Genomic DNA, 16128 nt, shown 5'->3' on the forward strand with positions numbered 1-16128 from the left:
GTTAGATAAAACATATTTATACCAAAAAAAAAAAAAAAAAAGGTAACAGGATATATATCAAAACCTTAAACATTATCTCCGATATTTCTTATTGAAAAGTCGTATGGCACTAGGAAGAAAGGAGTTTCTGGAGCGATTTGTGTTGGTTTTCAAAGCAACTATCCTTCCTGATTTACTGAAGTTTAGTTCTACATGTAATGGATGTCTGTCATCAGTTGAGATGATTTCCAGTTTCTTTAGCATTGCCCTCTGACACACACTAGTCAAATCATCTACATCAGCACCAATAACTTTAGCTGCATACTTCGTAATCTGCTGGAGCTTTTTTGAGTTTTGGTTTGTCAGACTATTAAACCAGGCAATGAAACTGAAAGTGATCACGGACTGGATCATACTACGATAGAAGGACAACATGAGGTCCTTGTCTACTTTAAATAGTTTGAGTTTATGGAGGAGAAATGAGCGCTGGTTGCTTTTAGAAAATAATTTTTTTGTATTTGTATTCCAGTTAAGATTGTTATCTAGGTAAGTTCCTAAGTATTTATATTCATTCACTATTTCTACCTCCTCTCCCAGAACTGCAATAGGTGAACATACAGATTTCTGTCTCTTAAAATCAAATATCATTTCTTTGGTCTTTTTTACATTCAGAGTGAGAGAGGTTTTATTGCACCAGTTTACCATACAGTCCACTTGATTTAGATAGTGGCTTTCATCCTCCCCAGATATGCATCCTATGATCATGGTGTCATCCGCATACTTTATAATGGAGCAGTGGTCATTGTTCTGTCTCAGGTCACTTGTGTACAGAGTAAACAGTAATGGTGATAAGACACACCCCTGTGGACTTCCTGTGTTTGAATGAATGGCTATTGAAAAAGTGTCCTGAACTTTAACTGTCTGTGAACGATTTAAAAGAAAGTTCTGAATCCATAGTGTGATAAATGGGTTTACATTATGACCTATAAAGCACAAGAGTGCTGCTTATGAATCACTTTCTGGCCATCCACAAGTCACTAACCAGCTTGTATTCTAAATGTAAATAAAACAATTATATTGTGCACTTAAAATTTGTAAGATGATTTACTTAAAAGCTTCAACTACGTAAATTACTGTAAAGTCAGGTTGAAATTTTCGTCTTTCTATTTACTAAAGAATGTTCTTCAGCTTCAGAGTTGAAGACCTGTGATCTTCCAGCTCAAGGCAAAAAGTGGCCCTAAATGGTATGCCAGTCCCTCGTAGGGCATAACTCACACACACACTCACTCACTACAGGCCAGTTTACAACTGTTGTGTTCAGAAGGTGGTGTGAGGCTTAGAGAGGCAGGCCAGAATCTCACCACCCTGCCCAGAGGAGGTGGGTCAAAAGGCAGCCTGGCTTCCACTTTAGTGGCTGGCTTTAGTCTACACCAGGCAAAAATGCACTTTACTCTCGAACTACAAAATATATTCTGTTATGTCCCAAATCACACTCAAACTGCCCCAAAAGGAAGAGGAATACCATCCATCCTGGCTTTGCCTTGGTAAGAACATTGTATTTATCTTCTCTCCTTTTCCATTCTTTGCTCTCACATTATTTGTCTTTTTATTTTTATTTTTACAGTTGTGTAGTTTGACCCGCCATTATAGTAAACATTCCATTTGTCTTTATGTAGCTTTGAACAACATAGGTGTACCCTAGGCATCTGCACTGGCAATCGGAAGGTTGCCGGTTCGAATCCCGTAAATGCCAAAAGAGACTCTGCTCTGTTGGGCCCTTGAGCAAGGCCCTTAACCTGCAAATTCTGAGTGCTTTGAGTAGTGAGAAAATCGCTATATAAATGCAAAGAATTATTATTATTATTTTTAATTATCCTACCAATTCTCCTACTCTTGGTTTTATCTGTTTTTTAAAAGAATTTAGGTAGTTTAATCATTTTATCTCTGTTCCTTTTCTGTTTAGCTTTATATCCATTCCAATTATAAATCTATTTCAGTGACAATCCATTTTGTGATACTGAACATAAATATAACAGGTATTTAGTATTCAATGCTTCTCTCTTTCACCTTTATCTTTTCTCTGTATCATGCACTCTATTTTTTTATTCTGCTTACTTAAACATTTGTTTATACAACCCTGAAGAAGAGGATGACATGCCACAGAAATGAATTGGCCCTTTTCCTTATATATTGAAGTCTTCATCCTATTTAAAGATTCTTGCACAATTTGCACACACACGGATGCAAAGCCAAGGGACATTTTCATTTTATACAATCTTTGTGAAACATGAAAAGGATCTTTCTGTCATTTTTAATTTAATATGGAAAATGTTTGGCTATATGTCTTTTATTTTAACATTTTATTCATACTTTCTGTCAAATAAAGTTGTATGTCATATCCATGTTGTATTCATTAACTCGACTGTCTCACAATGTACCTGATTCCAGTTATCTATGTGTTTCTACCTGTATTTTTATTGAATATAAATGCTTATTTTTATTTATTTTATTCATTTTTGTGTTATTGCAATATTATTTAATGTTTTCACTTTTCATATATTGTATTATATATATATTTTACTCTTTTGATTATTATTCCTGTGTTCACATTATGTACACTTGAACATAACAGTTGTTATATAGAGCAAGGCCACAAAAAAAATCTTCATTGAATCTTTATTGAAGGAAAATGAAAATACTGTACAACAAAAGATTCAAAAGAGCAAAAAAAAAGAAAAGAATTGCCAGATGTAAGTCTAGCAAACAAAGTCAAAAACACAGCCCATAGAAATATGCAAATTTTTGAGCAAAAAAATTGTCATAATTTAAAACAAATCAGAAATATCACTCAGAACAATATTTACAAAACCTTTCTGCCTAGAAATAGCACTGAGGGTGGTCCCTTAACAAAATACAAGGAACATAAGAGAACTGCAACACATATATAGATACTAAATAATAATTAAATAATATAAAAATATAAGATAACATATAAATAAAAAAAAATATAACACCAGAACAATATTATAAAAATAATGGAAAACAATTTATTATAATAAAAACAACAAAAAAGAACAAAGGAGATAAAAACATGATTCGGGGAGGAACCCTGTTTTAATTATAACAACACTAAGAAAACTGAATACTAGAAGAAAACACATACAGATGCAAGAAATGTATGCATACACTTCAAAGAGTTAATTAAGATCAAAATTCAAATACGATTTACTGGATCCACAACCCCTGTGAACCCCTGGCATTGCTTTTTTTTCTCATTTTTGTTATGTTCCTTTACCCTATGGCCATTACTGCTAGTTGCTTTTAATTTAGTCTGGAGCTAAAATGGTGTCGGGCCTTCAATTAGTCTATGATTCTCAGGTGTTGTAGCTAAACGTTACTTATGGGAAGTAAACAGAGTACTTGACGCTTCAGTTCTTTGCTGTGGCATAGCCTTCAGCTACCATCTCTCTTAAATGGTCCTTATGTGTGTTGTGAGGGCCTCAAAAACACCATAAAAGCCAAACTCCACCCAAGAAAGCAAGTGTTTAAAGTCAGCAGGCAGGCTTCCAGGGTCTACTCAGGCTGAAAAATCAGACACAAGCTATTAACAATTCAAAATACTTTTAAATGTCACAGATACACTAAAACACTAAAAATGCTCAAAAAGGAAGAGAAAACTTTGACTTAAAGGACAAGCCCACAATTTATTTTTTAAAATAAAGAATTTATTTAAAGAAACAATTAAAAATGAAAGAAAGACAAACAAAAGGTAAAAATAAGCAAAAAAGATTTGCATGATAAGTCAATAAAAGGCAAACAAGTAGAAATCCAAAATCCAATAACAAAACCTAATAACCAGAAGCAAAATACAATAAACCAGAAAACTTCAGAAAAAACAATACTCATGAGAAAATTCTCTACTCCACAAAACTCCAATGACACACTACTAGAACCAGCTCCTAAAACCTTGATATATAAGCTGTGAGTGGACCCAAATTAGTGACATCATGGTGGCCCCGCCTCTTGGAGGGTTCCACCAACAAAACATAAGGGACAACCTTAAATACACAAAACATAAATAGTAAACAACAACCAAACAACAATATTAACAAAAATTGCTTACAACAGTAAAAAAAAAACACATGAAATATAACAAAAATCAAAAAGGAGAATAATCATAAGCTAATGAACTAACCCTAACATACTTCTTAACTTACATTGTTTCATTTAGATTTCCTTTTTTTGCGTTTTCTTTGTTTTTTAGCTAATGTCATAGTTTTTACTACATTCTATTATTACAATTATTTCAAGTATTTAATGGTTTTGACTTTATTGGATTATCTGAATTAATAATTTTGACTTTACCCATTCTTTCTTGACTCATGTTTTTAGCTTTTTTGTTTTGCCTTGGTTAATTGATCATTTTTCTTTGACATTTCCTAGTTTTTTCTTTCCTAAAAGCTGTTTTTCTTTTGCTCAAAAATTGTGTTTCTTTTTCTTTTAGCTGTTTAAAAAATATTACAATCCCTTGCTCTTGGTTCATTTTGGTAGATAATCTTAATAGTTTTCACTTGCTTAATAATTGTCTAATAAATATATAATTTACATATTAATAGGTGGGCGGCACGGTGGCGCAGTGGTAGCGCTGCTGCCTCGCAGTTAGGAGACCCGGGTTCGCTTCCCGGGTCCACCCTGCGTGGAGTTTGCATGTTCTCCCCGTGTCTGCGTGGGTTTCCTCCGGGCGCTCCGGTTTCCTCCCACAGTCCAAAGACATGCAGGTTAGGTGGATTGGTGATTCTAAATTGGCCCTAGTGTGTGCTTGGTGTGTGGGTGTGTTTGTGTGTGTCCTGCGGTGGGTTGGCACCCTGCCCGGGATTGGTTCCCTGCCTTGTTGGCTGGGATTGGCTCCAGCAGACCCCCGTGACCCTGTGTTCAGATTCAGCGGGTTGGAAAATGGATGGATGGATGGATATTAATAGGTGGCACGTGTTTTGTGGAAGGATTTTCTTTATTTGGTCTTTGACTTTGAGCAAAGCTCAACACAACAGACACAGATGGGCAAGTCGAAGGCAAGTAGAAGCAAAAGTTAGAGGAAGAGCCCCAGCTAAGTCCTGACAACATGTCGATCGGTAAATATAACATCCATTTTTTAGGGTTTGTCTATTGCTGAAGTAACCTGTCATTGGCCACAGAAAATAATGAAGTGTTAAATTATCTCTAGTGCACGGCTTTCAGTTTGGCGTCAATTTAACAGTAACAGAGTAAAGCAATTTTTAGAGTGTTTAGCATTCAAGGCAATCAGTGTTGTTCTGAGTATCCCACATCTCATATATATGCCTAACAGCATTTGTTGTTCTTGCAAAACTGCTATTGTGGCTTATATTAAATTGACCTCTTGTCATATTTACCCTCCCTTCAGTGCAGCCTACAATAAACAAATAAAACAATACATGTTAGACAGAAGAATAATATAGAACTGCACAGAATATAACATTTATAAGGGAGCATGGTGGTGAAGACTCAGAACATCATGGTCTGTGGCCCATTTTCTGCGTGTGCGTATGTGTGTTTTCCCTCTGGTTAGCTCAATTTTCCTTCTGCTTCCCATGTTTAGTGTGTGATTGATGGCTATAAACTGGGCAGTGTAAGCGAGTGTGTCTGGTTTGTGCAACAACGTTTATTGAAAGCCATTTTTCAAAGCATCATCCAAGCATCAACTATTAGCGCCATTAATCACACTAGATCCAAAGGCCTAAAACACATTTTTTAGGACACAACTATGCAAACGTGTGGACCAACAGGCACATCCCATGCATCATCCACAAAATGTCAAATTGTAAAACAGTACCATTCGTTTTGAGTCACACTGTATCTTAATGTGCTGGATTCTAGTAATCAAAATTTATGTGGAGAAAATAAATAAATGCAGTTTAATTGCATGTTCAGAACTAGTGGTGAGTGGCACACAAAATTTACAGAGATATATAATTAAAGTGAAAACTAATTCTAAGAGTATTGTTCAGAGACCTTTAATATAGCTCACAAATAGTTTGAATCTGATTGGAATATTAAAAAATATACATAAAAACAGACTGACAACAATTGATTATATTAAGGACATTATAGTTAGCACGATGGCAGTGAAGTATAATTGAAACAAGTGAGCTGAATAAAGGAGCAGCTGTTTAACAGTGCAAGAGAAACAAGGTGGGTGCTTGTCCTTTATGTGTTTCTTATGACCAAATGTGCATTACATTACTGATAAAATTAGTAAGACTGATAAAACCACAATGCTGCATGAATCGTTTTAAGGGGTTTTAATGTGGGTTTACAAAGCAGGAAGGCCAGCATTAAAGGTCTCAGCAGCAGCAAAATGTTTAGCTGTCAGAGTAGATTGCTTTTCACCCTTTTTGCAGTTCTTGTATTCACAACACATTACCCTGATGTCTCCTGTTTTTAGTGTACATTATTGTAGTTTCCTGAAATTGTTCTATTTTCATAACTCCTGTTTGCCTTTGAAGCAAGAGCAACAATACAGTATACAGTATATTTACTACCACTATAAGCACAATACACTCCCAAGAAGTACGCTGTATATAAAACTTAGCAAATCAAGAACAGCTCTTAAACATTCACTCTCTGTACTTTTCAATAAGAACTTGATATAAATAAATAATAAAGTATTTAACATTTAAAGTAAATTATTTTTTCATTGCATTCATATACTATATAACACATGCTAGGGGAAGAAAATTAATTGATAAGCTGCATTGATCTTGTACTGTGTGCCCATGTCCTATTCATTATTAAGCCTAAAGCCATCTTTGAAGAATTCACATGAAGAAACATAACCAAGTCACAAGCATTGGTTTTACAAGCCTCACCTAGTGGTAATTTTGGCAATTTACTGGGCTCCTTGTTATGGATCACACAGCTGTTATGTTCAGACTCAAGGTTTAAAAGTGTTGTCTCAAAATATTGTTTAACTTTGAACAGCTGAGTGTGTGGTCATCTGCCTGAATGTTAAAGCTGAACTGAAAGTGGATTTTGCAAGAGGATCGAAAGTACATTAGCAACACTACAACAAAATGGCTAGAAAGAGGAAATTTGGGATTTTAGTGTGGTCAAGTGGGTTTAGTAATAAATGGATGGATGAAAAAATGAAAGACTGAATACAAATTCTATTGTTGACACTTAATTATTTTTGTAAGACATTTTAGGCTTGTAACTGCAAACTGAACTTTGGCTAGATGTGATGGACAAAATAGCTCACCTATAAGCCACTGGATCTGTAACTGGAACTGACCTTGATTCAGTCACAGGAGGTTATAACTTCCTTCAGAACTATAGGAATTCACCTCTTCCTGCTTTCTTTCAGGGAACTGAAAGCTGATGAATTGCTCTCTTTGGGAGTTACCATTAGAGCTGGCAATCCACTCTTAATGTTTCTTTGGCATGGAAGCTCCTTACCATACGTCTTTGGAGGTAGGGATCCTGAACTAGCTCTTAGATCTACTCTTCCAAGCAATGTTCTGTGTCACTGATTGATAAACCTGATAAACAGCATTACTTCAAGAAGGGAACTTCAGTGCCTACACTGCATTAGAAATCATTAAGTGTCAATCTGTGATTTGAAAGTTGATATTACAAGAAAATCCCATCTGTAGTTGTTTTTGCATGTGTGATGATTGCCTCTTGTAGAGTCAGAAGCTCTTACTTTTCAATCTGGGATGGAACTGGTGGCAGGCTTGTCTTGACCTCCCTTCATCTTTCTTTGTTGAAAATAGCCAGTGGCATTTTGGCACAAAAATTCTAGTTGAGCCATAGCAGAATTGTCCTATACTGTATCAGCAAGAGTGAAAGGGCAGGTCTAGAGGATGGTAGGATTGGTGCTGTCAGAACTCATCACTGACACCAAACTTGATATTCTGTGTCTAACGGAGACTTGGCAAAAACCAAACGAATTTGCGTCTCTCACAGAGGCGACTCCAATTGGTTTCACTTTCCACTCAGAGCCTCGCAGCTCAAGACATGGCGGCGGGCTGGCAGTAATTATCAGAGAAGACTTAAACGTTAAAAGAATCCCAATTGACTGCCCATTGTCTTTTGAGTGCCTGGCTCTTAAACTAATAACGGAATCAGGTCCTGTCTCACTCATTGTTCTTTATCGTCCCCCAAAATACAATGCATCCTTCTTATCAGATCTGATTGAACTTTTGACCCACCTAAGCTCTTACTCTCAGAGAATTATCCTTCTTGGTGATTTCAACATCCATATTGACACCCCCACATCTAAACTGAGGAATGAATTCCTGTCCTTACTGGACTGTTTTGACTTGACACAACATGTTGATTTTCCAACCCATTGTGGCGGTCATATATTGGACCTGATCTGCACTTCTGGACTATCTGTTGCCAACATTTACAGCACTGATTTGGGACTCTCTGACCATAAAGCAGTATTTTTCACTGTCTCATTACCTCTCCCACCTCTTACCTGTAAACGACAAATTTCTTACAGAAACCTTAAAAATATCTGTCCCTCTATCCTTTCTGGATCCATTTCTGATCTTTTACTGTCTGCACCTATTCCACCAACACTAGATAGTTTTGTTCACCACTATAACACAGCCCTTCACTCAGCATTAGATAAAACAGCTCCTTTAAAACATAAGGAGGTTTCCTTTAAACGCTCAGCTCCTTGGTATAACTCAGAATTGCGATCTATGAAAGCAGCTGGCCGACGCCTTGAGAGAATGTCACGTAAGACTGGCCTCACCGTGCACATCCAGGCTTTCTCTGACCACCAAAGAGCTTACAGAGAAGCACTAACTTCTGCCAAGAACACCCATTATGGCAGAATAATAGAAAGTAGCCATGATAACCCAAGGGTTTTGTTCTCTGTAGTTAATAAACTACTCGAACCCGCATCTGGTCCAACTACCTCTTCTACTGAAGTCTGTGAGGAATTCCTCCACTTTTTCCGTAACAAAATTAAAGATCTAAATAATTCAACTAACATAAATATATCATCTGTTTATATCTCTCCCTGTTTTCCCACTCCATCCAGCTCCTTCTCTAAGTTCTCACCAGTCACATCTGCATCTGTTAATAACCTGCTTTGTAAGATGAGGCCGACTACTTGTGTACTGGACCCCATCCACACCACACTACTTAAATCCTGCCTTCATGCCATAATCCCGACTGTTACAACAATAATAAACTCATCCCTTGACACTGGCTCTGTGCCGCTCACTTTTAAAATTGCTTCTGTAACCCCAACGTTAAAAAAGTCTGGCCTTGATGCTGACAATCTTAACAATTTCCGGCCTATTTCCCACTTACCTTTCCTGTCAAAAGTTCTTGAGCGTGTTGTAGCTTCCCAACTCACCAATTACCTAACCTCTAATAATTTGATGGAACCCTTTCAGTCTGGTTTCAGGGCGCGGCACAGCTGTGAAACTGCTCTGCTACGGGTAACCAATGATTTGCTTATGGCAGCAGACTCTGGACAAACCAGCATATTAATTCTGTTAGACCTCAGTGCAGCATTTGACACAGTCAGACATGACATCCTACTGTCCAGAATGGAGAACATGCTGGGTATCTCTGGCACTGCCCTCCAGTGGTTCAAGTCCTATCTGACTGATAGGCAAGAGTTTGTTAGTCTTGGCAACAGCAGATCCAACTCCGTGCCAGTCACACAAGGAGTCCCTCAGGGCTCTGTCCTTGGTCCTCTGCTTTTCTGTATTTATATGCTTCCCCTTGGCCATATTATCCGTAGTTATGGATTGGGTCATCATTTTTATGCAGATGATACTCAGCTCTACTTCAATGTTAAAAGTGGAACTTCATCAGAGCTTTCTCAGCTCACAACCTGCCTTAGTGAAATTAAAACCTGGATGGAGCAGAACTCTTTAAAATTAAATTGCAATAAAACTGAACTCCTGCAAATTGGGACTAAAATGCAACTTAATAAAATGAGCTCCTTCCCTGTCCATCTTGGCAGTGATCTCATCAGACCTGCCTCTACTGTAAAAAATCTTGGTGTCATTTTTGACTCCTCCCTCACTTATTCCGCCCACATAAATCACATTAAGAAACTTTCTTACTTTCACCTCCGTAACATATCCCGTGTTCGCTCCTTCCTCTCCTTCTCTAATGCTGAGAAACTTGTCCATGCTTTTATCACATCCCGCATCGATTATTGTAATTCCCTACTGGCAGGTGCCCCTTCTAATCTTATATCACAGCTCCAGCTTATTCAAAACTCAGCTGCAAGAGTCCTTACACGGACCAGCAGCAGCGAGCACATCACACCCATCCTGTTCCGTCTTCACTGGCTCCCTGTGTCCTACAGAATCGAATATAAAATCCTACTAATAACCTACAAAGCTTTAAATAACCTCGCACCAAACTACATCAGTGACCTCCTCCATCACTATGTGCCTGCCCGCCCACTAAGGTCCTCTGATTCTGGTAATCTTGTTGTGCCCCTCACTAATCTACACTCCATGGGTGACAGGGCCTTCAGCTGTATAGCGCCCAGACTCTGGAATGACCTACCGAAATTAATCAGGTCAGCTGACTCCATGAATTCCTTTAAAAAACAACTCAAAACTCATCTGTTCAGGAAGGCTTTTAGCTCTATTTGACTTTATTACCTTTCTCTCAGTTTACATCTATGTCAAGATGCCAATGTAACCTGTATGTGTGTGCTAGACCATCAATTATGTTGTCTGTTTTTTTTTTTTTTTCAGAATTTACTGTCTTAATCTTCTTTGTTTATTTATCTGGTTTGTACAATGCTATATACTGTATATTCTGCCGTTCTTTATTTATTCTGTAAGTGCCTTGAGCATGGGAAAGGCGCTATATAAATAAAATGTATTATTATTATTATTAGTGAGACCAGCTATGTTATATGGGTTGGAGACGGTGGCATTGACCAGAAAGCAGGAGACAGAGCTGGAGGTGGCAGAGTTAAAGATGCTAACATTTGCATTGGGTGTGACGAGGATGGATAGGATTAGAAATGAGTACATTAGAGGGTCAGCTCAAGTTGGACGGTTGGGAGACAAAGTCAGAGAGGCGAGATTGCGTTGGTTTAGACATGTGCAGAGGAGAGATACTGGGTATATTGGGAAGAGGATGCTATGAATAGAGTTGCCAGGCAAGAGGAAAAGAGGAAGGCCTAAGAGAAAGTTTATGGATGTGGTGAGAGAAGACATGCAGGTGATGAGTTTAACAGAGCAAGAGGCAGAAGACAGTAAGATATGGAAGAAGATGATCCAATGTGGTAACCCCTAACGGGAGCAGCCAAAAGAAGAAGAAGTATGAGTGCAGACATTTCTAATGTTTACATGTACTTACCTAACTAATGATGTCTGTCCCTCTTTTATTAATGAATAGCCAAACATGTACGTTCATACACCTTTAATCCATCCATCCATCCATTTTCCAACCCGCTGAATACGAACACAGGGTCATTGGGGTCTGCTGGAGCCAATCCCAGCCAACACAGGGCACAAGGCAGGAACCAATCCCGGGCAGGGTGCCAACCCACCGCAGTACACCTTTAATTTCACAATGAAATCGAACAAACAATGGGATGCTGGTACCTGGTCTGCATCAACTAATACTAGATTGTTGTGATAACCTCTGACATCATCTGACAAAATGCAGCAATTTACTGTAAGTCATTTATAAGCCTTGCAACCTCCCACTGCACAGGAAAATCTATTATTGGCAATGAATTCTGCAAACTGCAACAGCAACAACTTAAGTTTAGAATCAAGTGGCTTTGAGGTGAATAAGGTTAAGCCACAATTGCATGGAAAGAATACATAGACTACATACACTACTTCAGGTAAAGTGCACATTATACATCCAGTAATATCGCTAACTACTGTATGGCCAGGTATTTTTTGGTTCACATGAGGCCAACCAGCAATTGCAGAGTTGATTTTCTGCATACATACCTGTTCTTTCTACACCAGGTCTCTGTGCTTCTTTGAAACAGAAGCTTCATACAACAGGCTTATTTTCCAGAAATTGGAAGGAGCTCAACGTTAACATTATTCAAAGTTATTGTCTGTTTTTACCTGCATTTTTATTACTCTTTAATTTAATATTGTTTCTGTATCAGTATGCTGCTGCTGGAGTATGTGAATTTCCCCTTGGGATTAATAAAGTATCTATCTATCTATCTATCTATCTATCTATCTATCTATCTATCTATCTATCTATCTATCTATCTATCTATCTATCTATCTATCTATCTATCTATCTATCTATCTATCTATCTATCTATCTATTTTGCCCAACATCTTGATTGGGCTGTCCTCCACAGGCTGTTAATGCAGATACACCGCTGATGTTTTCACAATTTATTTGGAATCATGTTATATTTTATACGCTATGTTGCTCGCGTCAGAGCGGACTGTTATACTATACCAACATTTAGCTAAACGTGCGTAACCAAATTCGATATAACTACATTCTCTTATATCTGAACCTGTAAAACTGCCCTATTCAAATATTTCGAATACATGTCTAATTTGTATTCTTTTATGTATGTTACTAGGAAATAGGAAGCATGCAGCTGCCGTGTTTGTAGTCAACCCAATTGTTTCACAATAATATGACTTGCGAAAAGCACCAGGTACTGCATGTTTAGATTCTCCGTTTTAGCGTGATTAAAAATTATTGTACTTATGATTTATAAATATTCTCCACGAAAAACTGACTGTGACAGCAGATTAAAGGATCTTTTTCTCTCCCTCTCTCTCTCTTTTTACGATGCGTGTGTGATTCCAGCTCTTCGAAAATAACAGCAGTGGTGGTGACAGCAATGACGCTGTCACTCTTGCGCAGTTTGACCTTTAGTAACACAGAATGAGCGCTTGTCATATCTCAGCACTACTTGCTGTGAAACGAATAGGCGGTGGTGTAGCGACCTCTGTCGGGGGAATATTAAACGATCGCTGACATTGAGGAAAAACGTCATAAATCGGCAGAGCTACTCTCTCTTGTCCCAAATGCACAAAGACATTCACCTAGAAATATTATTCATTCTCCGTGGATCTTTTTGTGTTTGTGTCCTACAGTTGGTTGTGTAAAGATATTTAATTGACATGTTTTGGAATTTAAAAAAACACACAAAAAGTACAGTGTAAAAAGAAAAATTCTTCCAAGCTAAACACAAACTAAATGTAGAAAATTACAGATTGCTTATGTATTAACTTAAACTTTGTTCAATTGAATGAATTCAACCAGTGTATAGAGAAGATTATTCTCAGGAGCCCTATAGTCGGGCAGTAAAGCATCATTGAGACAAAGGCATTTTAAGATTTCCAATGTCAGACAGCATTAAGGACAACTCTCATTCAGCTCTCTATTTTCTGAAACCACTTAATCCAGTTATAGAGTTTAATCTATCCTGGTGATATTACAGTACATTCAATCAGGGACGAATACTAGACTTGGCCAAAAGACCACCATACTCATTTATTCAAGCACATTTGCTCGGTTCATTTAGAATTGCCAGTTAACCAAACCTGTACATTTTTAGGATGTGAGAGTACTCAGGAAATGTACAAAAACTCAATAAAGCCCCTATTATATACACTGAAAAACAGCACATCCTCCAAAAGTGATTATTTGGAACAGAAAAGCAGAAGTCAAAGCTGATGAGGACTGTTATTTAAATACAAATGGGATAAACTATGCATAATGACCATAGCTGTCTGGGCATTCAGTAATAATGAGCTCCATTGGAGACTGGCAAAGTGGAAATAATTTTTGAAAAAATATTTTACACCACAGTGCAAATGGGATACTTAGAGACAATCAAGAAGACGAAGAAGAAAAAGAAGAAGACTGTGGTCTGATCGCTTCATTCTCAAAACTATGCGACACTCTTTTTTTCGTAACATTGCGCATCATACTGCATGAAGCAAAGTAGTAGCATCAGCATACTATGGAGATATGCATGTTTTGTCATGAAAGATCTGTATCAGCAAAAGGAGTCACCAATTGTACAGAAAAATCCTTTGGGAAAACCTGTTGCATTCTATAAGAGACATGGGACTTGAGATTTTATCCTGCAGCTAGAAAATAACTCTTTGTCTATATATTGTGTCAATAATAATAATAATAATAATAATAATTTATTTTATTTATATTGCATGGGTCTTTCTTAGAGAGCTTTTATTTTCCACCACATAAAAAAGTCCATCTTAGGCTATTTGGCTGTTCTAAATTAGCTCCAAATTGGGTATGTGGACTCTGATGAACTGGCACCTCATTCAGGACTGTTGCCTACCTTGTTGCTGGTGAAGTCTCTGGCCCCTCATGAAGCTACGTTAGATTAAGCAGGTTTAAGAATCTTATATCTGGTTGTGTTATTCTTATTTAGGGAAGTGTCCATTCACATTCAGTGTGTAAGGCACTATACACAATAAATATTGACTAACAAGTCAATAAATGTGTTTGCTGAGAGCAGGGTGTATTGTATGACTCTTTGTCATATGGTTTTTGAAGTAATATATAATAGCATTCATAAATTAACAGGTACTACTGTAATAAATTAATATTGACTATTTATTGGTATGAAAGATGTCTCTGATACTGTTATACATTTGACAAGAGTTTGTTCCTGATGATGCCACATGCTTTCTGGATATGCTTTGGTTCTCCACAACCCTGAAATTAATTAGGTGGGTCCAGGAAATTAATGGATAGACACATCTCATGCTGAATGAATACTTTTTATTATGATTGAATGCTGGTCATTATTTCATAAAACTTTTTTTTTTAAGGTCAGAGCAGTCCAGTCATTTTTTTCATGCTTTGTTTTTGTACTGGTTATTCCTCCCTGATCTAACTAGGACTTAATTTTTTTTTTATTGTAGCTGCTTTTGCTTTGGAAGAATGCGTATCCACTATGTTTAAAATGTAACACATATCATCAAATGTCACAGCAGGAGTACTTACAAAAATACATACAGGTATGTTGTTTCTTTATGGTGGTGCAGTGGTTAGCACTGCTGAAGCATGCTTGTAGTGTTTTGAGTTAGAAACCTGAACCCTAACTGTGTGGAGTCGCACGTTCTTCCTGTGTAGATTTTCCATCAACACCCCAAACAAATGCATGTTAGGGGAACTGATGGTGGTAAATTAGTCCCAAGTGAGTATAGGTGTGTGTGTGTGTGTGTGTGTGTGTGTGTGTGTGTGTGTGTGTGTGTGTGTGTGTGTGTGTGTGAAACCAGCAAAGGATTACACTCTATTCTAGGCTAGTTCATGCTCTGTGCTCAATGTTGCTGGATTAGGCTTTAGCTCCTTGCAACCCAGTAGTGGGTTAGGTGTATTCTATTCTGTTTTCTTTGTTTTTATGAGATATGTTTCAATTTGTCATTCATTTAAATTTTAATAAAATATATTTGTAAGTCTGTTCTTAATGCTGCAAAGATGCCCTTTATGTTTTATGCAAAAACACAATTTAAATTCCTGAAAGTGTCCTTGTGCCTAATATTGCCAGGGCAGGGTTTATTGTGACCCTGAATTAAATAATCAAGTTAAAAAATGCATGAAGGGCAAAGATTAATTCTTTCTTGTATCATAAAAGTTTAGAACTATTAGGATTAGTATTTTGGATAATGGCTCTTTAAAAAATTTGCAGAACTATAGGTGACAATTGCTATAATGACATGCATTTTGTGATTTTCTAAAACCATTTCTCAAATAATGGATTTTTATTTTTTTTATTGTGCTGAAATACTTTCTTTCTTGCCTCTGTATTCCACAATTCAGAATTATGGAGAATTTTCAAAATTGTTATAAAATGCATGGAGTGGAAAATACTGTTCTTTTTCATCAGTTCCTGCAGATCTTGAAAAGGCTGCTATTTGACTCTCGGAAGCCTCCCTGATAAGTTTTCTTCTTTCCTGGACATCAATTTTGAAGGGATATCTTCATCTTTGCAAAGCTTTAGTGGTGCCATATGTCTGCCACTGCTTTACATGGGTCTTTACATCCAATATGTGCAGGATTTTATCCAACATCCTAAAGATGTATGTGCTAGGGTATCTGATGATTCTAAATAGGCCTCAAGTGAGGGTAAGTGGACCCTGTGATGAACTGGCATTT

This window comes from Erpetoichthys calabaricus, chromosome 3 (assembly GCF_900747795.2).
Source record: "Erpetoichthys calabaricus chromosome 3, fErpCal1.3, whole genome shotgun sequence".
In the NCBI taxonomy this organism is placed as follows: Eukaryota; Metazoa; Chordata; class Cladistia; order Polypteriformes; family Polypteridae; genus Erpetoichthys; species Erpetoichthys calabaricus.